Raw genomic sequence first — 24253 nt, forward strand, 5'->3', positions numbered from 1 at the left:
ATTTAAAGATATATACTTTATATAGCTAACAAGTTGTATATATTTAAAGATATATACTGTATATAGCTAAGAAGTTATATATATTTAAAGATATATACTTTATATAGCTAACAAGTTGTATATATTTAAAGATATATACTGTATATAGCTAACAAGCTATATATATTTAAAGATATATACTGTATATAGCTAAGAAGTTATATATATTTAAAGATATATATACTGTATATAGCTAAGAAGTTATATATATTTAAAGATATATACTGTATATAGCTAACAAGTTATATATATTTAAAGATATATATACTGTATATAGCTAACAAGTTATATATATTTAAAGATATATACTTTATATAGCTAACAAGTTGTATATATTTAAAGATATATACTGTATATAGCTAACAAGTTATATATATTTAAAGATATATATACTGTATATAGCTAACAAGTTATATATATTTAAAGATATATATACTGTATATAGCTAACAAGTTATATATATTTAAAGATATATACTTTATATAGCTAACAAGTTGTATATATTTAAAGATATATACTGTATATAGCTAACAAGTTATATATATTTAAAGATATATACTTTATATAGCTAACAAGTTATATATATTTAAAGCTTTGTGTTATAGGTGACAAAGCATATTTCTTTCTCATTTTTCCATTTTTGCTGTTGTGTTTTTTTAAAATTTACAGATATTTCAACTTTTGTCTTTGTTCCCCGATTACTATGACTTTATTCCCATCATATTTAATAATAGTTGTCATAATAATTCTCTAAAAACTTCAACTTTATTCTTTGATTTGCTTGATTCTCATTTAAAAATTTGAGAAAAAAGTTTTTTTTTCTCTCTTCCTGTCATGACTTTATGCTCGTGAAATGATGAAATGATGTCTTTTTTCATTTTTGCTGTTGTTTTTTAAAATAAAAAATTGAAATATTTCTATTTTCTTCTTTTTTTCCCCAAATGCTATGACCCTATTTTTGCTCTTGTTTTGTTAATTTTTCTTGTTTAAAAAAAAAAGTAATTTCATTTTTTTTGTGTAGAATGTGCTGCGGACCAATTTAAAAAAAAATGCCACGGGCCACAAATGGCCCCCGGGCCACACTTTGGAGACAAAAATATTACAATTTTTTTCTCGTAAACTGACAACCGTTTTTTTTGTAAATTTCCCACTTTTATTCTCGTTAATCAAGTGGTAATTTTACGTGTCATACGTGTCAGAGGGAAAGTCGAGCAAAGCTCTTCAGGAGGAAAGGAAACTTTCCTCTTGCTTCAGGAAAGCTTTTATTTATTACGTGGCAGCAAAACATAGCAGTTGAGCATTTAGCATTTAGGTTAGCATGGCTAGCCCTTCCTTGCCCCGCCCCCTCCACATGCCAAAGGTCACATAAGTCTCCCCTTTTCATAGCCGTCTCAGGCAATGCCTGTAACATAAAGTTACGAGTTCATTCACGTAAATGTACGATTTTATTTTTGAAATCTCAGATTATTTTAATACTCCGTCGTAACAGGCATTGCCTAAGACAGCTATGAAAAGGGGGTACTTATGTGACCTTTGGCCTCGGGCATGTTAAGCTTAGCAGCTGTCTAGTGTTGATGCTCACGTCAAGTGTGTTTTGTCGAACTTGTCCACACATCTCCGACAGCGGATGGACACTAATTGGGTGACCAGAAGTCGATCATTCACGCAGCGCGTGTAAACACACACCAAGAGACATTTTATGCTCGGTGTATTTTTAGTGCTAATTTGCCATTGGATTGATGTTTTGGTTTGAGAGGCCCACATCATTAATCACGCAGAAATATTCGACTTTCTCTGAGTGTCTTTGGCCATTTAAATATTTCACCAGGAAGGCCAAGTGTTCCCAAAAGAGACTTTAACGACAGAAGAGGGTTTTCAGGGTCTGGCTCCTCCTTGGCATTATCCTTAGCCATGACTCCCACCAGCCCAGAGGTGTCCAAACTGCAGCAAGGGGACCATTTGCGGCCTGTCGGCTGCTTTTTTTTATTGGCCTGCGGCACATTCTATAAATGTAATTTAACATGAAAACGAAAAAAAAAAAAAGAAATCAGCTGTAATTTACAAGAATAAAGTCAAAAGACAAAAAAGTTGTAATCTAAAAAAAATTCACGAGAATAAAGTCATATTATAAAGAAAAATAAACATTTTAGTAGCATAAAGCTAACGTAAACATAAAATGAGAAACAAACAAAACAAAGAATGAAGTTGTAATTTTCAGAAAATTAGGTTAGGGAAAAAGTTCATATTATGATGAGAATAAAGTAAATATATTTGTAAAATCTAAAAATAATGTGACTTTAGTAGCACCGAGTTGAATTACTTTTAAATGAAAGAAACATACAGTATGCTATTTCTTTTAAAGTTGCAAAAACATGAGAAAGAAACAAAACAAAGAATGAAGTTGTCATTTTTGGAAACAGGTTGGGGAATAAATGTTATAATATTACAAGAATAAAGTCAAAATTGAATGGGAATAAGAGAACAGCCTTTACCAAAGAACAGTTATCATTTTTACAAGAATAAAGTTAAAATATTAAGAATAAGAAGTGGTAATCAAATGAGGAAGAATAGTCTCAATTTTACGAGAACAGACTTTTAGTAGCATTTCACTTGATAACAAAGTTTGTTTTTTTAGTGACCGGTGGCACGTTCTAAAAATATAATTTAACAAGAAAACTTCGTAATATTATGAGAAACAAACAAAACAACAAATAAAATTGTCATTTTTGGAAAATTTTGTTGCGGAAAAAGTTAAAATGTTATGAGAATAAAGTCCAAATATTCTGGAAACAAAGTCATAATATTCCAAAAAGAACATTTCCAAGAAGAAAGGTGGAATAGTTTGGAAAAACAACAGCAAAAATTGGGGAAAAAAAACAGCTGTAATTTTACAAGAATGAAGTCAGAATATTAACACAAAAGTCATATTGTAACCAGAAAAAAGTTGCATTTTCCAGAGAATAAACTTGCAATATTATGAGGAAAAACAATGGTGTTTTAGTAGCAGAGACTTGAAATATTAAAAGCAATTAAAATATTAGAGTACAGTTCATTTTTGAAAGTAATATTATGAGAAACAAATAAAACAAAATGAAGTTGTGATTTTTTGGAAAATTACGTTGTGGAAAAAGTTATAATGTTATGGGAATAAAGAAGAAAGAAGGTCAGGGGTCAGCAGCGTTTTTTCTTGTGAGAGCTACTTTTGCAAAATGAAAATGCACAAAAAGACCAATAATTTTTGTTTTTTTCATAGCTTATTTCAACCCAAACAAAGCGAATATGCTTGTTTTAGCAGAACGTTAACAAAATGCTGGTGTCCACCACTTGTATTTTGCATTTCAGAATGCATTTCCTTCTCGTGTTCTCACGTTATTCCATCACATTATTAACTGAAAACCTGAATGAAAGCTGCTTTTGGCTTTGTGAAGGGAAAGTGGGCGGGACACGGTCGCTATGGGCTGGATGCTGCAATGGCCGTGAAAAAGCAAGTGTCGGCACATGCAGATACCGTGCTTTTTTCACGGAAATCGGACGATACTGATCGGTGGCCGATCGACCGGAGCAGCCCTAATACATACACATATACGTACAGTGTACTGCACGTACAGTACCTACTGGTCGAAAAAAATGAGCTGCTGGCCGCACTTTGGACACCCCTGCCTTGGACAAACCAATGAGTTGTTTTGAAGTTGGCTGGTGTTCATGTATGTGTGTGATTGTGGTGGGGGTGAAATGTGTGTGACAATACTCTGTAAGCCCTTTAAGATCATTATTCCACGCAAAAAGCACCCCCTGGGGTGTGTGACCATTCCTGAATGGGTTCTTCCTCAAGATTTAACAACAGACAAAAAGACCATGTAGCCCAGCAGGGTGGAACCACCAGGATGCCATATAATCCCTGGGGAGGGTGCTGGGACCATGTAGACCGCGGTGGAAACATATAATCCCTGCTCTGTCCCATCTTGTTTGCACCGTCTGCGATCATTGCTGACTGGCTGACTCTGTAAAATGCATCTTTTGTATGCTGTGCGTGTAGAGATGTAATAACATATACTGTAAATATGGTGATTAGACAATTCTGTTGCTCAGTTCTGCTGATTCTGCATTACTTTACTGTAACGTAACAACACAATAGCCCATCTGCAGTTGTACTTTCTTCATTTCAACTTGTGTTTTATATCGTATCTGAGATCAAATACACACAGCAGACACTCTACTTTATTCATATTAGCTGGTGTGCTGCGTGGATTGCAAATAAGAAGTTTTAATTGTGTTCATGTCATGAAAATGTGAGTTGCGGATTCAGTGTATTACTATGTCGTTATGATTTTGCTTATTCGAAATACAGTGGTAGGTCGGTTTATCGTCGTTCCAAAAGGATCGACGTAAACCGAAGCAATTTTTAATAATCCAATTACTGTTATCCATTCCAGACACCCAAAAATATTAAAGGGATCGCTCAGTTTGACATGAAGTTGTATGACATCCCCATTAGCAGAGTACTACATCAACAGTGACTTACCCCATGTGCATGCGTTAAAATTTCCCTACAATGCGTAACCTTCTGCACGCTACACTCCTCCATGCTCTTCCACTTCCTCCTTGCTGTCGAGTGTGTTTTTACATGCAAAAGATCCATGCCGAGCTCTTATCAAATGCACTTTTGCAACCTTGTGGCCGTTTTTATGGCTTAAAACCGCTCTAAGAGTGACATCTTTTAGTGTGCAGGTGCTTTTTGCCTCTTGCGCAAAAAAGCACAAACCCAAACCCACCAAATAAGATGCAAAAATACATCTTTGGGATCAGGCGTTCGGGTTTATAAAACCTTAAATAAGTAAACACGTCTTTGGTATTGAATGAGTTAAGAGTAATCGCATGCTTACTTTCGCTTTACATTGACGAACAAAGGCGCCATTATGGGCTACTGCTGCTGCTTTGCTCTCTAAAACGGCTACGACGCTCCTGCCAGCGATGGGGATTTGGGTCCCGCTAGCTGGTGGGACAACTTTCACAGGCATGTCGTTATTTTGGAAGAATGGTGTGGGAATGTTTGCATGGCAAGGACATTGTGATTGCGTTTTGACTGAGCTGCTTCGCACATTGAAAGCTTCCCTGCTCAATATGCCTGTCTTGTGCTGCATAACTGCTGTCACGGAGGCAGTTCAACAAGGACAATTTGACAGACATACAATGAATTCAGCAATGGTAGCGTCACAGCCGATGGAGTCTGTCTTGACCGATAAAATGAACTACACTTCACAGCACTGTAGTGATCATCAACATCTGCTACATTTGAATGAAGAACATTTCATCCATTTTCAGTTTTATGTTCAATACATTTTGCTGACAAACATAACACATAAACTACTGAAGAGTAACGCTACTTCGCCAGCAGTCCACACGTGTCTTCTCCTGCAAATCGCCATGTTTGTTATGGTGCTTTCTACGGAAATGACATCATTGACGCTTCTGACTGGTTAAAATTTCCTTAACAGTCGGTGGGTGCAGTGCCGCCATTACTTTGGCATGCGCGTGACAGCCTGTGCATGTGTATTTGTGTGGACGAAAACAGTTGTGGGTTTTTTTGACACCGGAGAGGGGCAGATGTGCGTTTTTGAAAATATCCGCATTCGTGTGAACGTGGCCTTAGTTCCTGCAAATACAATAAAAAACCCATTAAACCAGGTACTAGAAACACAGAGGCTTAAGTGTTCGCTCAGTTTGCATATGTATGAAGCTTGTTTATGGAAAAAAACAAAAACAAATGGATGCATTTGAGCACTCCACCAGCATGAAAAAAATGGTTTGACATTTGCATGCTGCACGGTGAATGATTTAGTTATTCAGAGCATGCTCTGTGTAAGATTCAGACGGTGCTTAGAAAGCCATTTCGACACTAATGGCCAGGCCATGCTGATTTACCTGCAAGTCACCTGCGTTATTAGCCACCATGAGAGTTGCCCAGACGTTTCTCTCTCTGGTGTCCAACTGTTGGTGAAAGGCATTTGATTTTTTAATATGCAGATCTGCACCACCAGTGATCAAAACAAACAGTTCGCCAACCAATCCGGTATCATTACAGACCACATGAAAGCATGTCAAAGTTGTGTGAATGCTAATTTGGCTAAAATGAATTAACAATGAGCGTAAGTATTTTACAGTGCATTTCATCATATTTTAATTGTGAAGAATATGTTTAAAGCGCCTCAATATCACAGGCATCTAATTATATGACTTCTATTTTACAGCTATCTACGTTGCTTTACTTAGCAAGACTATCAAGCCTAAATGTCACTTAAGAGCAGAATTAGACAGAAGACATGAGAGATCATTATTGTCACTTTTTAACAGAACAATACTAGCAGTGAAATGCATGGATGTACAGTATGTATGCAACTATTTATGTATCATATATCATCTACAGTATATACTGTAGCTACTGTATATAGGGTGACCAAATGTCCTAGTTACCCAGAACATGTCCTGTTTTCACATCCTATCCTGGACGTCTTGTTTTTTTTCTTTATGATATAACTTGTGATAGAATTTCAAACGGTAATATGTTTCAATGCATTAGCTGAATAAAATAATAGATGCACTACTACTATATGAACACTTTGCTTGTGGGAAATGCTTTGCAGCCTGCTTCAGTTTCCTCAGAAGGTCCTTGGAGTACTGCATTTGATGACAAGGTAGCAGTGATTGTAGAGTTTGAAGTCCAATTGAGCCTTGGAAGTCTGTTTTGTGCTTTCTCACAATGCTAAAAACGCTCTCACAGGCGACGTTTTTAGTGCGGCATGACAAGAAGTGCTTTCATGACTCTGTTCAGAAGAGGGAACTTTTTGCATCCAATAGCATCCTTGAGGTTTAAAGTGATACACCACTTCTTGTTGATTCTTGCACTTGGAACAAGTACATCGTCCTCGAAATCCTCTACTTCAGTGGTTCTCGACTGGTTTGGCCCCTCAATGACAAGCTGTTGACCCAAACAGCTGAGATTTTTCAACTCACAATTCTCAAATATCTTACATTTAAAAGGACACAACATGATCAGCAGATATCTGCAGCTGTGTGTCGGATGGACGGCACCATAAGTCCCCACTCGATGTCCTTCCCCTCCCACTCAAGCTTGACAAAGTCACCCATAAACATGGCATGCACCTCGTGGCAGTGTAACAAGTGAACAGTACAGACAAGAACTTGAAGTGCATGCACAGGCACATCTGGTCAATTGCTTTTATTTTAAAACGACTCTATGACCCAAATTTGGGTCACGACCCACCATTTGCTCTACTTGATACTGGGCAAATTCCATTTCCTAGCATATCCCTTAAGGCTGCATTCACCTGCTTATGCAGCATATGCAAAAATGGCTCTTCTGTCTGTAAGAGCAGATTGATGCTATCAAATTAACTCAGAACATAGCAGTAGTTTGGTCTGGGGAGACATCATCACTCAATGAATTCTAGCCAGATGGGACTCATGAAGGGCCTTGGGTACCTTGGGTCCCAGCTTTCAGAAAAGGATGCTTCGCTGGTAATGTATTCTGAAGGCCAATAGACTTCCGCTTCAAGGATTCCTGCACAGGTGAACCATGTTTTTTTGCGGGTGCAGAGGACAAGATCCACTTGATGTCTTTGTGCTTTTCACTGCTGATGAACCTTATGTTAGGACAGATGATCCAGAAGAGCCACTTGATGTCTTTGTGAGTTTCTCTGCTGTTGAACCTTGGCTTGGACAGATGGTCCAGAAGAGATGATGTTGATGAAGTTTGCTGCCTTGACGATGTGGCCTTTTCTGAGGTGGCAAATTTAACAGTGCCTCCATGTCTTTTCCTTTTGTGTCATCATAGTGAGTTAATAAGACTGGATAAGGTGGTCAGACTCACCACCACCAAACTGTATGGTGAATGGCAATAACCGCCTCCACCCACCGAGATAAAGAGACTGTATGACTGACAGAAGGACTCACTCCATTCATGCCGTTATTCTTTGGAACAAATGCGCCAAAATGCTGAACCAATGCACCATGAACTCTCTTCCTGCTTGTTTGGAGGCCGGGGACGAGGACAACAGACGCGTGTCCACATGGCAACGTATTAAGGCCTGATTCATTTATTTATTTATTATCATCCCGGCCTGGTGCCTACTAGACTTTTTTTTTTTGAATGAGAAATCTTGTTACATTTTAATCTTGCAAGATCTTGTGACGCCCCATGTATACAGGTATAAAGTACATACATATAGTATACAGAGTATACTGTACATATAAAGTATGGCTAGATCAGGAGTAAAGAAATAAAAAAGACAAAACCAAAAAAAAAAGAAATCTAAATGATTCCATGCTGTTATTTTGACTCTTTCTTCAGGTTTTCATTGGACAGCCTGATGAGACGTCACTCATTTTAATAGCTGTTTGAATGAATTAGAAATGCTTAGGTCAATTAAGTAGATACATTCGTCTGGCTTTGTAATGTCGTTTTCATTGATCTGCAGAAGTTACTTTATGCACTCATGTGTGGGATACTTTTATGTTTTTGTAATTCAGCTGCTTGGAATTCATTAGGTATCGATCGCTTTGGCATCGTCAAAAGTACAGTCTGAGAGCAGTGCTTGAAGTCTAATCAATTCCGTGCCATTCAGAAACATGGTTGGTTTGTTATTGCTTTGCTAGGATTACGTACATGTCTCTAGGCTAGTGATTGCTTAAGCATTTCAATGTATTCACTCTAAAGAAGCAGCAGAAAATGATGAGGATATATTATTTGCAAAGAATCGCTCACGTTTGCCTGTTGTTTCTGCTCAGCCTCTTACCGCTCATCGTCCGACTCTCTCCCCGCCGTCCATCCCTCCCTCTCTGCGTGCTGATTGGCTGCCGATTAGTCGGCTGGAGCCAATCACGCTGGTGAAAACGGCAGCGTTTAGTCTGGTGCTAGGCAGTAGGATGGACAGACAGCTGGGTCAGGCAAAGTCATCGCATAAGAAAGCATTGGTGGCAGCAGCATTAAACCCTTGCTTGGCGGTCACAGAATATTTTATTATAGTGAAATTCTAGGCAGCACCAATATGTCTAAGGCAAGACGTGTTTGCGTGTTTGCATGCACAAGCAGCATGGTGGTAATCAGGATATTCACAATATTGTTGGTAATAACGTCATGACTTCAAAACAAAACATATATATTGTTTTTTTACAACCAAAGCTGGACCCTGAAGACAAACTGCTTGTCTTTACGTTACATTTTTTTACCTTGGCGGTTTTGCGTCATATGCTGATTAAACATAAGCAGTTGTCGACATAACCAAAACCGAAATTAGCCATTGCTTACAGGTTTACTTGCCATTTTTGCCAGAGACATAAAAAGATAGTAAAGGATATATGAACCATACGGCAGTTTGTTGAAATGGTTTTCCTCCATTTCTGCATATTTTGATTTGGATTCTTCTGCTTTTATATATTTTGTATTGTTATTTAACAGAGCTGCTGTGGTTATTTCGTTGTCTGTGTTGACTCAGTGCCAATAAAGCTATCGTACACGAGCAAATCTTTCACCCGGTGGCTAACAATCTAAAAATAAATTCAATGGGTGCATTTTCTTACTTGCAGTGGTAAAATGCAGAGGTGATGATGCAACTCTCACTAATGCATTTAAGTTTAGAGCAATTTTAAGCCATAAAAACATCCGCAAGGTGGCAGAAGTGCATTTCATACGAACTCGGCAGGGATCACGTGAACGGAAAAAGGAGGAAGTGAGAGAGCGTGGAGGAGTGTAGCATGCAGAAGGTTACGCATTATAGGGACACACACGCGCGTGCGCATGCACGCCCACACGTGCACGCGTGCACACACATAGTTCAGTTCCAAATGTGAAAACTGTAAATAGTTCATGGTGTTATATTTTAAATAAATTGTTATTTTGATGTAAAACAACCCCTTTTTTGCATTGTTTATGTTGTTATAGTTGTTTAGATATTTGAGCTGTCACAAAAGCAAAAACTATTAATGTCAAAGTGAAAGTTATACTTAATTAAAGTGTATCTTTTTTTTCTCACTTTTTTAGCCAAGAACTGATATTTTCCTGAAACTTACCTATGTTCTACTGCTGATTACTAAAGACCGGAAAAAGGCAGAAACAAACTTTTTTTTCTGATGAAAGATGGGAGTCCAATCTTTCTTTTGGTAGGGTCCATGTTTACATAGCCATAGAACACAACATTCTGTGTGCCTTGAAAGATCAGTCAAAATCGTCTAAAATGGCCGCCACTGAAGGGGTTGTCTTTTGAAAAATGGCTGGGATTGAATGAGTTAATACTGCCATGTTTTTATTTTGACGCTTATGTTGCGCTGAACAGGAAGTCACTGCGTGCAAGTTTTAATGCTTTGTTCCAAGACAGTCATGTTGCTGTTGTGGTTTCACGCTGCTAATGAGGAAGCTAACAACCCTACAACACACGCTGGCATAAACAGACCCATTTTTCATAGAAAACCCCTTAGGCTCTCAAATTTTATGTTGACAAAATCGGTCGCCATAATAAGAAGACTTGCTGAGTTTTATGATGAATTTAAGCAGGTGCCACTGTTATCAACTATTGTCCAGAGCAGGCAAAATCGTCTTTATATCTTTATTTGAGCTAATGTTGGAGTTGTTGCAGGCATAGTTTTTAATAACCACAAAATGACCTTGAGTCGGAATTGGCAAACTGAAAAAAATGTTTGCTTGTCTGAAATGTTTTCATATTTACCACATTCTGCTTAATACTGGAACATTGTGTGTATTGCATGAACAATTGAGGAATCTCACATGAAGTATTCTGTCTTGAATGTCATGTGTTTACTGTGTAGCCATGCCTCTCATGTAGCCATGCTTCTCATTAAAGCACACCGTATAAAGCTATTGCCTAGATAACCTGTTGACGGTTTTTCTGTAATGGCTTGAGGCAAAATTCAATTAATGGAGAGGAAAGCACTCTGTGGAGAATAACAACGCAAATAACTGCCTGTGTTTTGCCTGTCAGCATGATGGATTTTGGTTAAGAAAGCACAGGTGTGTGACAGATTTTGTTACATTTTGTATATATATACAGTAGATCCCCCAGTGGCAGGTGGTGCATTTGGTACCTCGGCCTTCAGTGGGGATTTAACTGGCCAAAATATCACATTAATTGCGATAATCCCAATGCTCTTTTTCATAAAACAACCTTAAGGAGTGAGAATTATTTGTAAAATAAGGCACTGTAACAATATGCTTTCCCTGTTGTTAATGTTGTAAGCATACTGTTTCTGTGCAAATGTGTGTGGTGTGGTAGACTGAATGGAGCGGGTGCTTTTCACTGCATTGCAGGCAGGCCCATAATAATTTCTCATTCTTAGTTAGTTGTTTGTGAAATTTTGTGCTTGTGCGCCACGTTTGCTCACATCCTGTGCATCTCCTCGAGGTTAAGCTTCTGCTGTCCTTAAATCCTAGTGACGCCTGTGCTGTAGATGTTTTGTTTTTTTTCATATGCAGTGAATTGACTTTTCCACTAAAAGAAAACTGCCTTATTTCTACGTAAAGCCAAATGTCTTTTTTTGTCCACCTGTCCCTCCCTAGCCCACTGACCATTGAGCCATCACATTATATCTCTGACCAGCTTGGAAAATCTGTCTGGTTTTTCCACCCCTGTCTGGTTTCCAATGGTTTATCCCGTCCCCCAGGGAGGGCCTTCAACCCCCCACTCCTCCATTTCTAATTTGAACTTTGACCCTGGTCTCCTGCCTTTCAGGATATGAGATGACCGCCTCAGCGGGAGAATGTTTTGAATATTTCTCTTTCAACGGAACCTATGTTGTTACATTGCTCTAACCTCTATATTTTTCAATCCCAGCGGTAGTTGTGTATGATTTAAAGATGGTTTCATCCTGATGTTTGCATGTGGTGTTTTTTTGTCCCCGAGTTAGCACAACCGATTTTCAGCTTTTGGGAATGCAAATGGTAGAAATGACAAACATAAGTACACATGCTAACGTTAACTTGTGCTGTTGTGGTGGCTGAGGTCTGGATGTGGAAGTATTAAACACAGTATCCATTCTGTGCTGTTTTGTTCCCCTCATGAATACAGTTTCTCTGCTTAACTCGCTGGCCGCCCGTAGTCAGCTGGGATAGGTTCCAGCATACCCCCGTGACCCTAGTGAGGATAAGCAGCATAGAAAATTGATGGCTGGAACTACAACAGTCACATGACGACATATTTTTGTTACTCCGTTGGCTTGGTTGTTGCAGTTTGCAGCTTTATTATTTTCAAGTGGGAAATGCCAATACCGCCATAGTTCATGTGGAGGACTTACATTGTGTGTTCCACATGTGTTACGTCTTGTGTTATTTTTGCTTGCACCGTGAGTGAGGGAGGCGTTTTGTTTGATGACGTCCTGTTGAGTGTCAAAATAGACATTTGCAGTATTAGGGCCACATTGAAAAAAAGCAAATCTGAGATTTTGAGAATAAAGACGTAAATTTATTTATTTATAGGGGTGCTATTTCATGTGTAGAGAGCTCTAATAATGGTAACAATCGTATTTATAAAGTCATAAACAGGTTTTTTATGCTCTAACTATGAAAATATTCTGTTTGTTAATACTGAATCCGATCTGAGGGATATTCACTTATCCGATTAACGGGGATAAATGAGGGACTACTGTATGTTACACATTTTAACACAATGAAAGTGCTGCTGACACATGTTAAAAAACAATCTGGTGTCAAACCTGCAATCTTAAGCATGCAGCAGGCCTATAGAGTTGTTTATAGAGTGACAGGCACCAAGCATTCCAGCTTGACACTGCATTAGCCTCTATCTCGACCCTCCTCAGGGTACTGGGCAGACTGCCACGCAAGGTTGCTATGACTCCTGAAAAGAAGTGCCAGATTTTGGGAGGGGAAAATATTTTGATTGAGACAAAGAATGTCTTCACAGTGTCAGCTGAATACCGCAAATAACTTTCTGGTAGTGTGATCTCAGTTTTATAATTGTGCCTGGGGAGAGCATGGCACGCAGAGAGGGGCATCCTGAACTAACGACAGCAGCAAATGTTTATTTCCAGCTTCTAGCTTCTCCCATTCGTGCTTGTTGCTGCTGAGAAAATGTCCGAGTTTGTATTTCCCACATTGCGGGTTTAGAAAAAAGTGTAATCATTCGATTGTCCTGTCAGTGTTTTGGTCTGCTGTTTTGTAGTGTTGTCGCACTGCGGCCGTAGGAATATTCCATTGTGGATGGCTGGCTGGCACTGGCACAGTTAATGGTAGCTGACCGTGGCATGCTTGATTACACTGGCATCTCTCCCTGTCTCAGCTCTCTACTCGCTGTGGTCTTGGCTAAGTTAACTAAACCTCTCACCACAGTCGCATTTCTGTGGGCCAGAAAGCAGACGTCTCCGGCAGTTCTGTGGGCTTCACTGGGATTGTAAGTCCATAACAGTACACGAAAGGCTGATGGAAGTGCGGATTTGTGGGAAATGCTTTGGCATGTTACTCCTCCACACCAAGATACATTCAGTTGTTTTTACGTTTTTTACGGATGGACCCTTTTTGTTCCTTGTTCTAAGTTATTTTGCAACTGTTGCCGTGTTAATGTTAAAATACATACCATATTGTGACAGTAAAAACACGTTTTTTCCCCTCTTTTTAGGAAAGTGAACTTGAAAATGACGCCAGCCAGCAAATCGCCCAAATGAGGAAGACATCCAGGAAGGGTAGGTTTATCATAATCCTCTCGCGCACTTCGCTTCCATGCACACAATATTGCAGTTAAAGTTGATGTTAGAGATGCTCGATATTGTCTTTTTGCCGAAATCCGATATTGTCCTGCACTTCATTACCGATACCGATATTGTCATAAGCTCTTTCCTCAAGCTAATGTCAGGTCACATCTTGTGTAATGAACACATTACAGTTCTTTTACTGTGATGCCACTGGATGCACTTTACAAGTAAACATTGTTTGTGCAAAATAAGACTAATACTGTCATATGCAATGTAAGGTACAGAAAAAGTGCCATGTTTATTTTAAAAATTTTGTTTCAACACATTACTCAAATAAATCATCACTAATAGTCAGCTAAAAAATACATCTTCTACTACCATCAAGACAGTTTAGTCGTAATAAATTCATGAATAAGAATACAAATACAGTCGTCCCTCGCTAAATTGCTGCTCGAACGTTGCTCCCTTGCGTTTTTTCAATAATGTGACTGTTTAATAAATGGTTGCTGTTTTGTGGTTGACTATGGCCTATTTTTAGTCAAACAATATTGAAAGGCAAGTCATATGTAGTATTCTGGTCACTAGGCGTAATGTTACATTGATGAGACATTACCTTCGATTACATTACCTTAACAGTGCATGGAGTCAGCCATGATAGAGTGAAAAAAAAGTTCTCTTCCTATTCCGTGTGGAAGTGGTAAGCTTTTGGCCTCATACGTTGTCCTTCTTCCCCACTCAGTTTGAAACACTTTAAGTTTAGAACAAATACATTGGAGGCTAACTAGTTAGCTTGCTTGTTTGCTGTATGCTATGAGTGGCGTCCGCCTCTTATGTCCCTGCAGTAATCCCGTAGCCTATGCATTACAGGCTAACATATGTTCATTGTATAGTCTAAATTGCCTGTAGGTGGGAATGCTTCTTTGAATATATTTTTCCTGTGATTGACTGGCGACCAGTCCAGGGTGTGACTGTCCTTTCCACTACTGTTCATATTTAGGATGAACTGACATACTCACATTACTTTCATTGTTTTGACTGTCGTCTTCATGAATGAATTGATGCTACAGCATCATCTGTATTTATCTATTGTGTTATTTTTTTCATGATTTTATGTTGTAACTTTGGCTATATAACCATGTGGCACAAACCCGTAGATCCGATCTTGTGGCAAATCTGACAGCACAAGCTCGCTTCTGTGGGTCTTTGTCATTGTGGTGTGAACATCGTTTTTCTTTTATGCAGACTAAATTGAACTGCGACAACATTTTCCACAGACATAGTACATGTACTGCTTGCGTAGCAATACACAACACAAAACTGCACTATGGTTATTTTCTGGTTCAAAATAGTTTCTCTCTTTTACAAAATGTGTGCATCCAGGTTGAGGTAGTAGGTTGTATGGTTTAGAATTATACACAGGGAGTTAACTGTACAACCTTCTAGCTTTCCTTGGAGTACACGTATGACATCAGTCTGTACGCATCATAGCAGTATTAAATGGTACAGCACTGTACGAACCTCAGTAGCGGTTTGCTGTCTCTGAGGTTCTCGTTTTATGTTTGACCTTGAGCCATGGTCAGTATTTTCAGACATAATGCATTGTGGTTAACCACAATGTATTGACCGCATTAGATATGGAAAACAAAAACATTGTGTGGACAGTTTGCCGTGCATTTCATGTTAGTGAATCTGAAATGAAGAACAGTTCATTCCATGGCATTGGTGACCCTCTGATTTGATCAAATTGAGAACAGATTTTTCCTGGTGCCCGTTTGCTCGTCTCATCACTTGTATTCTGCAGTTTTATTGCAATTTTCCTGATTTTGTAGCACATTTCCAGTCATATTTAGAGTCGTTCTTTTATTTGTTATTTTGCAAAGTGCCGGCTGTCATTAATTACTTGTGAGCGAAGCAATCCCATTAGTTAAATGACATTTCATTATTATGCACATGAATGTAGTTGAGCGTGATGTGGGTTTGACTGTTGCATTATTTTCAGTCTTTGCATTTGGTTTCTATTTTGAATTGTGTTGGTTATCATTAATAACCTGCAAGGTGCGATACATTACAGTCATTGTATGACTCCACTATGTTGCACGCGTGCATGGAATCATGCTGTGCGCTGGTCTGCCTCTTCCAATCATGCAAAAAAGGGGAAGTGTGCCGTGGTTGAGCGAGGATCAGTGTGCTCACACTCGCCCAACGTGCCGTGCTTTAGGTTGAAGTGGGCCCAGGCACGGTATGATTGTCCTAGCGTGAGTACACCCTAAGTCTAGAACTGCAGTACATTTTTGATAAGGCTAAAAGCAACTGGCTTTCATCTGGCCCAAAGCTGCACCAAAGATCAATTTCCCAGCATTTCAAGATGTGCTACAGTTCGTTTATTCTTCACAGCAATTTGAGTGCAGTTTGAGAAGAAAGCAGGCGTTCTTGTCAGTGTGCTTTGCTTCCAAGTGGGGGAGATTAGATGTTGCTTTCATGTTGAATTGTTCTTGACTACATGTTCTAACCAGTCTTTAAAGGTGAGGTTTTTAGTATGATCTTTGGGAAGTCCAGTTGGCAAAAGCATTGTGTATTCTGATGGATTAACAATGAGAACAAAGAGAAGAGTGTTTTTACATTCATAGAAGGAAACTTCAGCCAAATCTCAAAGCTGTATAGCAAAGGACACGCTTAAGTCAATTTAAACCCCTTACCTGTCACCCCAGCTATAACACTGAATTGTAATTGGAACCAGCTATTTTAGCTAATCTGTGATTATATCTGGAGTTAAACTGACACCTGCCTGGTATTCAAGTTGCAGACCAACCGTGCCACTGTCAACAAGCTGGTTTCTGCAAGAGAATATGATCCAGGTAATTCCCTACAAACCCAAGAGCTCCCTTTATCTTCTAAGTTCCATCCCATTCTCCTGATGATCACACATCCACATAAAACCAAACAAGACTAAATTCCTACAGATACCTATTGTAATTACCTAGACCCACGCTCCTCTTACATTAAAGAGAACAAACAGTTCACAGTTTACTCTTGAATAAAGAAAGGGTCTCTGCTCCCCGGACTGAATCAGGTAGTTCCACAGGAGAGGAGCCTGATAGCTGAAAGCTTTACCGCCCATTGTACTTGTAAAAATTCATGTGACCACAAGTAAATGTAAGCTCTGGGAGCACAGCGTTCTTCTGGGTTGATAAGGCAAGGTCTTTAAGGTACAATGGTGCCTGGTCGTGTAGAGCTTTGTATGTGAGGAGGAGGATTTTAAAATCAGTTTTACATTTTATGGAAAACCAGTGCAGCGAAGCTACTACAGGAGAAATATGATCTCTTCTCCTGATTCTGCTTAGAAAATATGCAGAAGCACTTTGCCCCCAAAGGAATTTGACTTTAGAAATATACTGCTGACACTGATAGTCTAGTGCAGGGATCGCTAATTGGCGAACCACGGTCCGAGTCCGGACCTGGACCTACAGTCAATAAATTACTAAGAAAGTAAGTTTTGACGGGAGGCTTCTATTTTGACCGGCGCAACTTTTGTAGACTTTACAGTACTGATTGATCAGTTCAGGAAAACCACCGACCAATTACATGCAAGTTGAACCATCCCACATGATGCTATTCAGCCAATCAAATCTGTGCATTGGTGTTGATGAAAGAAGGGAGCAGCAAAGCAAGTGACATGTAAGAACGAGTGAGACATACAGGGAAAGAAGATACAAACGATACGGATAAAGACGACTGCAAGATGAGTGAAAGTTATGGGGAGTGAGAGGCAATTGAGCCGGAGACAACAGAAAAATAAATACACATGGTGGACAGTGCTTTCAAGCCAGAATGGACAGACACATTTATGTTCATTCTTACCCCTGGAAGCACAAAACCAATTATAAGATCAGAGACTGTGGCAATGTGAAACAATGAGACAAAGCACAAAGTTTTTGACCAAACACTCAGCTCACAGAAAATGAGACGTCTCAGAGCACTATATGAGCAATCCACAAAAATCCTGACCCAGTAGATCAGTCGTTCGGACCGGACCTTAGCTTGACATTTTCTGTTTGCGGACCTATTTGGATTTTAGTTGAATACCGTGGGTCTAGTGTTTCAGTTGAGTGTGAATGGTTGTCTGTCTCTATGTAGGACGTACAGTATGTTTACATTAGCTCAACTCCTTAATAGTTCTGACAAGATTAACACTGTGATGGGCGTTGCTTGAGATCATTTTAAGAACCGTGACTCTCTCATCTCTCTCACCTTTGAAACCCAGCAAAGCATCGTTGGTTAGACTCATGCTGTCTCAGCACTCCCCTGTCCAGCTGCCCTAACAGCACATTGAAAAGTCATTGCTTCCAGCTGGGCCTTCATTTCTGGGATGGTTGAACAAATAAATTATGGGATTAGATAGGGGTGGTTCAAGCATGCCATCCAGCTGCTATAATAGCCTCTTTGAAAAGTCAGTCTGCCCTGAGACTCAAGGTTCTTCAGTTATTCAAAACATTCATACATAAAAGTTGAAATTAGTAAGTTTGGTATGCTAGCATGCTGGCAGAAGCACAACAGAAACTCTTTTCCTTAAATGTGACAAGCAAGGACAGTAAAACACTGGCAGTTGAAGTGACCGTATTTTTAAGGCTGCACTGTTTTACAATTAAACCTTTGTTTGGATGGTAAATTACTATGAAAAATGATATGAATGGTGAATCACTTTACAACTAGGAAGTATTAGGGCCACATTGAAAAAAAATCTGAGATTTTGACAATAAAGTCGTACATTTACGAGAAAAAAAAAGTCCTAAACTCACAAGAATAAAGTTGTACATTTGCGAGAAAAAACTTTAAAGATTTAAATCGGAAATTTACAAGACAAAAGTCGTGATATTACGAGAATAAAGTTGTACATTTATGAGAATAAAGTCGTAATATTACGTGTCAGAGGGAAAATAGAACATAGTTCTTCAGGTTGGAAGGAAACTTTCCTCTTGCTTCAGGCAAGCTTTTATTTATAACGTGGCAGCAAAACAGAGCAGTTGAGCATTTAGCATTTAGATTAGCATTTCTAGCCCTTCTCGCTTCCGCCTTCCTTACCTCGCCACCTCCACGTGCCCCCTCCACGCCCCCTTTTCATAGCTGTCTCAGCAACATAAAGTAGCAGTAACAGTAACATAAAGTTACGAGTTTCTTCTCGTAAATGTAGGACTTTATTCTCATAAATTTACGACTTTATTCTCAAAATCTCAGATTATTTTAATACTCCGTCGTAACAGGCATGGCCTGAGACAGCTACAGTATGTCACTTATGTGACCTTTGGCCTTGGGCAAAGGTAATATTATGACTTTATTTCTGGTAAATGTACAACTTTGTTCTCGGAAATTTCCGACATTATTCTCGTAAATTTACACCTTCTTTCTCATAAATTTACAATTTTATCCTTGTATATTTACGAATTTATTCTCAAAATCTCAGATTTTTTTTTTCAATGTGGCCCTAAAATGAACACTATTTTTCTATACCAGTTTACAGTAAGTTGGGGTAAAAACAGCGATAGCCCACAAAATACTACCATCAGTTCAGTAATTAATACACTACCACGGTATTATATAGTACAGATTTTATTGCAACATTTGAGTTTCTGATAATCCACTGGTAGCGCCCATTGTTGTCTCGTAATCACTGACTGATCAAATGCACCCATATTTTCACTGGATTCCATTTTGATTCGGTGTTAAAATACTGCTATTTTCTTCTACACTTATTAAAGAGGTAGGTGTGCATACAAAGGTGGACAAAGGTCCTGTTTTCCCAGGACATGTCCTGGGTGTCCTTTTTAAGGAAGTGATGAAAATGTCCTGCTTTTCCGTGTTTTTCATTAGGCTTTTAAATTGACCGGCATTAGGACACTGCCACCCGCACAGCTAGCAGATAGCTAGCTAATATTATTTCATATTTTTTGTTGTTTATTTGTCTAGTGCGACTTAGCTATTATTTTCTTACAGGCCGATTCTTCTAATGCAAGAGAGACATCATTTCTGTCATTATTTTGTTCCGGAATTTTAGGTATTTTTGCACCATTGAAACCTATCTCAGTCAGTAAAATACGAGTGAAATGAAGTTGTGATGATCAAACGCCCCTCCGACTAAACCGGTTAAGTCTTTGTCACTTTCCGAGCTTCCCGCTGTTCTCTCAACGCAGCTGAGTAAATGGCAAATGAATAATCATACGCACCAATGGCAGACAGGGATGTCATCGATCTGTCTGGAGTCAGCCCGTCTCTGAATGCTGCATCAGCCACTCTTCTCCTATTGATACGTTCTTGCCCCTTGACCCCTGGGACAGATCAATGGCATTGATTGGAGAAGGGCAGGGACAAGGGCAGGATCTGCTGACTGGTGTGACAAGACATGATGGTCATTTATGTCCCTCTGGCTGGCTGGAAAGGCGTTGTTCATCACATATTGAGCGTCTCCTGCTTGCATCATTTCTCTGGGTTCATTGTCGGTGCAACTTAAGACTGAAAAACAGCCTGTCCTATTTTTGGATGCTTTGAACTACTTCATCGCAGTGCAATTCAAACGGATCTAAAAATGTAATTTGTGTGTAACAGTGACTGGATTGCTTATCTGTCACTGCACGGCATTGGCTCTTGTGGACCATTTTCATCACTCAAATGGGTTCTATTTCCAGTCTAGACTAGATACGATGCGGCTAATGTGTGTGTGTGTGTGTGTGTGTGTGTGTGTGTACACAGGGGGTGATGGGTAGGGCGCTCCAGACTCTGCAGTGACAGTGCTGTAATGGATCTGATTGATCACCTATACGGCCGCCAGCTGGCCCCTGCCGGCTTTAGCATGGAGCGACTCCTAACCCCCTCCGTCTCTGCGCCACTGCCGCTATCGCTGAGGCAGTCAGTGACGGCGAACCATCCCCCATAGACTTCAACCTGGCCACGGTTTTGACATTGGCTGCAGGATTTTCGCATGTTTGGCACGAGGCTCGCCTTTCTTCTGTAGGAGAATCCTGGAAGGTGCGACTATGAAGCGATACGAGAAGCGGGCGCATTAAGGCACTGCTGTTTGTCCACACTTATTAAAGGCATAATCAATCAATGATATCATTTGCAGATCTCACTCCTTGTCCCCTCGGTGACACTCAGGGTCATAGCCCAGATCTATCAAGAGTATTGAAAGTGATTCAACGTTGAGCTTCAAACAAGCTCGAGTCGAGGACGTATTTCATTTAAATGAACAAAATGAAAAAAAGTGTATATAAAATAAAATACATTCACATATGCATTGGTCTGCCTTTTGAGTTTATGTTTATATACTGTAGGTCCTTACTGTCTTAGACATTGTGATATGTATGATATTTAACCTACTACTAATACCACTAATTCACATCAAAGATGTGTGATGTTACATACATGCAGTGTTGGGAGTCCTAAAATAGCCCGCAATAAGTGAAATCTGCGAAGTAGCCAACTTTACTATTTTTTTTACAATTATTATTATGTTTCAAGGCTGTAAAACGCCTCACCATACATTTTTTATACTTTTTTCAGACAGGCATTAACATTATCTCACATTTCTCTCTTGTTTAGACACTCTCAAAGTTTAAATTTTGTTTGAATTTTAATGATCAACCTACCAGGTTGAACACAAGAATTTATTAAGTGACTCACGCGTATGTCACCCCTCTGACCGTGCCTCTTTGTCCTGCCGCCGTTCGGCTGTCGTGTTTTTGTATCCTTAAGGTATTGCTCCTGTCGTCGTATTTTGCTCACACGGTTAGTTTGGTAGCCATGACCACATGAGACGGCACGGAGGACACTGGCATACAGCCAATCAGGACGCGGAAGACAATGGGCGGTGCAGACAGAAGAGAGAGAATAGAGAGACACCGCCGCCTGTGCTAACGTACAGAACTACAACACCCAACTTCCCACAATGCAATTCTTTTTAAAGCGCCAGGCTCGGCCTGTAACAGCATTCATACACTGTAAAAAAACAAAAAAAAGCACTAAAATTCCACACAAAAAAACACAAAACAACTGGTCAACAAAAGGTGAACAACGACGGAGCGAGGGAACACTGCACCCTAGCGTGTTGGTAGGGAATTGCAAATTATCCGTGATCTCATGAAAAGTTTCTCAATGGAACATACCACTACAAAGCTAAATCAAAATTCTTCTACGTATTAAAAGGTTTTTCAAACAAGTGACACGATAATTACTAAGTACATTTATGAAGGAGTAATTCCGTAACAAATTAATCTACATTATGGGGCAAATAACTATACCTAATTACTCTTTTTAGGTAGTTTGCCCAACACTGCATATATGTTATGTTGTTCTAAATGCTGAATGCACTGTGAATTGAAGCAAAGAATGTACGTATATTCACTGTATATCATTGAAAAAGCGACATTTATTGAGTGTCTTATTAGCATTTTAGCTATCAGCAATTTCAAAGTTAAAAGCCCAATAGCGTTATGTCCTTAGTTTGTATGTATTCATTGAACAAATATCGTAACAACAGTTGAATTGTGTTTTTTGACATCCTATTAAAAGCATTAGAGTTGTTAAATGGCTTTAAATGAGCTAAAAAATACGCTATCGGAAATGTGCTAGCTTACCTGACACACTGCCATTTTGGGGACGCCATGTCCAGGGATAGCCAGATGACAACCACTAGTTTGTTTTACATGAACTGATGAAATAAATATAGTAATTAGAGTTGAACTATCATATTTGACACCCTGTGTATGCATTAGAATTGTTATATGACTTTCAAATGCGCTTTAATGGCAAAAACAATAAGCTTTTGGAGATGAGCTAACTTACCTGACACGCTGCCATTTTGGGGAAGCCGTAGCCTGTGATAGTCACATGACAAGCACTCCACAACGTTTCCTAAACGTCCCTTCATGGGTTCAGATCAGGCACACGTTGTATTTTAACACATTGACAGGGTTATGGATGCTTACGGGTTAAAATTGTAGCGTGGTGACTCGCACATCAGGCTTCTCAGTGGAATGTGCTGGTCTACGCATTGACAGCGTGGTTGCTGTGGAGTATTTAAAAAAACGGTTGTGATTTTGGGTATCTGAAGATACGTAATAGTATATTATAGTGTATATATAAGTATATTTTTACTCTTTCCGTATTCCCACTTGCACATACTGTACAATATTAGACACACGTGCTACTATTCCAGTTTAGGTAGCATTAGCCTGTTTCTTTCCCCCCTGTCAAAGTGTCAGTGTGAGGATGTGCTCACGTCGGCTCTTGCGGTGACTTCTGTGTGTAAACACACCCCTTGTTTGTGTGCGCTTTCTCAGATGACACTTTGTACTCAATTTCATGTCAGAGGCCATTCATGCCGGTTAGCATTTGCGCCTGCTTGTTATATTGTTTTGCTGCAGTACGCGTTTGTCTGAGCACCGCTGGAAAAGACAAGAAATTGATCAGCATAGGGAGGAATGTGTTCACCAACAAAGACTGGATGGAGGGTGTGTGTGCGTGCGTGTGCAAGCGTGCGTGCGTGTGTGTTAGAGAGAGAGGGAGGGAGAGAACGAGCAAGGCTGTTGCTGCAGACTCCTGCTGCAGTAGCTCACTTTGGGCAAGCAGCTGCAGACAGGAGAGCCAAGCAGACAGGTACAGACCTGCTGTCATAATGGGAGGGGCGAGGCTGGATGGAGGGCAGTCACATGGGTGGGGGGTGGAGATGGGGGGGGGGGGGGGGGGTTGTCGCAAGGTAGCAGGATGCAGGCAGGAGCATCTGGCAAGAGCAAAGGTTTTTGGCTTTTTTGTTTCCAGTCCTGGGAGCTCATCGTGGTGGACGCTGAAGGAAGTAGGGAGCGGAGGGAGTATGAAATTGCAGTGTTATGACATGTCTGGTGTCCCGGTGTCTGGAGGTGGTAGTGAAGATGTTGAGATGGAGTGATGCTGGTAGAGTCTTGCTGGGGGCGGGGGGCGTGGAGGGGCGGGGTGGCGGTGGAGGGGTTTCCCACCTCACTGACCTGCATCCGGCCACGACTTCACACAGACGTCTCATCTTCCAACCCCCCCCACCCCCTCACCCCCCCAACATTAGGTACCTTTCCTCTCATGCCGCCTTCTCCCGCCGCCTCCTCTTCTTCCTCATCCACCGCTCCAAGAACAAAAGGCGAAGTCGGCGGCAGGCAGAAGAATGAGCGTTGCTCTTTTCCGGAAGCCGACACTTTGCTTGGCCTTCCCCAGAGACGAGACAGTCAGACGCATCTGTTTGATTCTTTTTTTTTCCCCCCTCTGAGGGGGTGGAGTCGTGTGGCGGGAGGGAGTGTGGATGCAGTGGGGTGGGGTGGGGTTGGGGGGTGTCAGACGTGTGTTTGGGTACATGATATGACATGGGAATGTCTCCAGTATCTCTCTGTTAATATTTACAGTACTTTGCTGGCTTATTCCGCGGGGTTACGACTCTACTGTGTTTCATGTCTCCTTGGGTTTGCCACCA

At 40.0% G+C, this 24253-nt stretch overlaps 1 long non-coding RNA gene across 1 annotated transcript; it reads right to left on the reverse strand.

Annotated features, from left to right (window-relative positions):
• Positions 1 to 17747: 17747 nt before the first annotated feature.
• On the reverse strand, positions 17748 to 22979 carry LOC129168897 (uncharacterized). The gene is made up of 4 exons (XR_008566355.1): positions 22603 to 22979; positions 22395 to 22468; positions 19989 to 20090; positions 17748 to 18131 (listed from the first exon to the last, which is right to left on the reverse strand). It is a non-coding gene; the product is annotated as an uncharacterized LOC129168897 (long non-coding RNA).
• Between the last annotated feature and the right edge of the window lie 1274 nt (positions 22980 to 24253).

Source organism: Dunckerocampus dactyliophorus, chromosome 16 (genome assembly GCF_027744805.1).
Source record: "Dunckerocampus dactyliophorus isolate RoL2022-P2 chromosome 16, RoL_Ddac_1.1, whole genome shotgun sequence".
NCBI lineage: Eukaryota > Metazoa > Chordata > Actinopteri > Syngnathiformes > Syngnathidae > Dunckerocampus > Dunckerocampus dactyliophorus.